The sequence below is a fragment of the Humulus lupulus genome, chromosome 6 (genome assembly GCF_963169125.1).
Source record: "Humulus lupulus chromosome 6, drHumLupu1.1, whole genome shotgun sequence".
NCBI classification, from domain to species: domain Eukaryota; kingdom Viridiplantae; phylum Streptophyta; class Magnoliopsida; order Rosales; family Cannabaceae; genus Humulus; species Humulus lupulus.
The window spans coordinates 114,800,842-114,803,545 of record NC_084798.1 but is presented as its reverse complement, the minus strand read 5'-3'; the positions used below and the strand labels follow the sequence as shown (position 1 = coordinate 114,803,545).

Here is a 2,704-nt window from a genome sequence, read left to right as displayed (position 1 = left end):
AAGATTCCACATGGCCGCACCTGTTGGCCTAAAGCAAGTTGTTGTACCACTACAGTTAATTGAGCCAATTGTTGACCAAGATGATTAGCATTAAAGGTGCTCACTTCATTAGCTGATTTGGGTGGTGGAGTTGGATCTTGGCGAATGCCAAACTGTTGTGAGTTAGCAACCATATTAGAAATCAAGCTCCTGGCTGCAGCAGGAGTCTTATCAACTAGTGCACCCCCACTGGTTGTATCAATCATACTTCTATCTAATGATTGTAACCTTCATAAAAGTACTGGATGAGGAGTTGTTCACTTATCTGATGATGAGGGAAACTAGCACACAACCGCTTAAATCTCTCCCAATATTCATACAAAGACTCCCCTATATATTGTCTTATACCGCAGTTCTCTTTCCTTATGCTTCCAACTTTAGATGCTGGAAAATATCGTTCCAGGAACATAGTCTTCATGCCATTCCAAGTTTCAACAGTACCAGGTGGAAGATAGTACAACCACTCTTTAGCTGCATCGTTCAGGGAGAAAGGAAAAGCTTGCAACTTAATTTGTTCTCTAGTCACTACAACAGGTTTCATACTAGAATAGACAATATGAAACTCCTTCAAATGTTTATTCGGGTCCTCACCGGGAAGCTCATGGAAAGAAGGAAATAAGTGGATGAGGCCTGACTTCAAATCAAAGTTAACATCCAAAGGTGGATACTGGATGCAAAGCGGTTGTTGCTCAAGATATGGCGCGGCCAACTCTTTCAACGTCCTTTGCTGGGCCATTGTTCGATTGGATCAAACTAAATCGTCAGAATCAGATTCGTTGTCAGACGGTAATGGCTCTTTAACAGACTCTGCATGTTGATAATGATGCTGAAAGAGTGGATTATCAGTGATAGTTCTGGAACAATGTGACGCGGATGATGCCTTAAGATAATCTTTAATCTTTTGTAGTCGATCTTATGTATCATCCTCACCAGACATATACACTGACAATTCCACAGTAAAAACTAATTAGTTGCAAACAAATAACTTTGAATAATAAAGAGAATAACAATAGTCCCTGACAACGACGCCAAAAATTTGATGCGTGTTGTACGCCGTATCAAATTTAATTATTGATTTTATTAGTTCCTTGTACCAACAATTTCAGTATAGTGATAAATCAGGGTCAAACCCACAAGGACTACTATTCAATTTATTATTCAAAAGATAAAAATTAATAAAGAAGGGGATTTTGATTTTTAACTCAAAATTAAATAACATAAACTAGAAAGCAAATAAAGATTGATATTATGATATTAAGAAATAGTTAAAGGTTAATCTCCACCCTCAACAATTATTCCTAATCACTAATAATAAATATTATTCCAATTTCTCAATTAAACTATTAACTCCGCAGATAACGCTGAAGCAGACAATTATCCCAGTCTCCCTATTATAAGTAATCAAGGCGAAGCGCTCCATAATTATCTCTTTTAGCTAAGCAATAAATCTATGAAACATACGATCTATTTAACTTAGATAAAGCATTAAGTCCTATGGAGATAAGTTAATCTAGGAAATAAATTAATGAAGCATATAATTCATTTAACCTAGTATCTATTTTTCATCACAATCAACAATTCTTTTGACATCACTATCAATTGCAATTTATCACATATACTTAGAATCCTAAACTATTAGGTGAGTAGTAATTCTAATATGACAATTGAATAATGTAAAACCTTAATTAGTTGGCCACCTAACAAGAAATCACAAAATTCATAACATTCAATTGGAAAAATAGAAACAATTTAATATTGAGAGAAATTAAAGAATAATACTCACTATCAACAATCAAGAATTCATGCCTTGGGTTTTGAATTAACCCTTAACCTATAAAGAACGTACTCCATAATAGTAATCATAATCACAAACATAATTATAATTAAAATTAAAGAGATTAAGGGAAGAAAAGAAACTAGATTGATGAACAATAGTGTTGTAGTATTCTCTCCAGCCCTTTCTGAGTCTTTTTCTCCCAAAAACCGTAATAAAAACTTATCTCCAATTAACCCTAATAAATCTTTTATAGTTTCCTTTAAATTCTAATTAAAATGTAATTAAAATGTAATTAAAAATATGAAAACAACATCGCAGGCCGCGACCTGGAAAATGTGTGCCGCGGCCTAAAACAAAATATGTGCAGAAATTTGTCACACAGGCCGCGGCCTGAAAAAACTGGGCAGCGGCCCAACTCACTTTTCTTCACAGTAGGCATCGGCCTGAATTTTATGGGCCGCGGCCTATCTTCAATTTCTTCAATTCTCGACCTTAGATAGCTTGTACGCTGCCGCCACTTCAACATTTCAATCCCGAAAGCCTGTAATGCTCCTAAATTTTCATTTTAACCTCATCTCAATGAGTCTTTTTTTTCAACCTATGATTTATAAACTACACTTGCCATCAAAATGTCAGATTTATCATCATAAAATGCAATGTAGAAAATATGTTGTAGAATCATGAAACTAAGTTAAAACTACTAAAAATGCTATCATAACACCATCCAAGCATAGCAAAACTTAACAAATATTAATACAAAAAGGACCTTATCATTTATTTATAAATTAATTGCCATAATTAATACGAGTATACTATATGAATTACAATATTGGCTAAAAGGAGCATATAGTCGTGGTTTAAGGATTTATGCTCGGAGCAAAGAAATCC

General features: G+C 34.3%; 1 non-coding gene across 1 annotated transcript; it reads left to right on the top strand.

Annotated features, from left to right (window-relative positions):
* Window positions 1–302: 302 nt before the first annotated feature.
* LOC133787761 (small nucleolar RNA R71) lies at window positions 303–409 on the top strand. Its single transcript, XR_009872764.1, has one exon. It is a non-coding gene; the product is annotated as a small nucleolar RNA R71 (small nucleolar RNA).
* The last annotated feature ends 2,295 nt before the right edge of the window (window positions 410–2,704 follow it).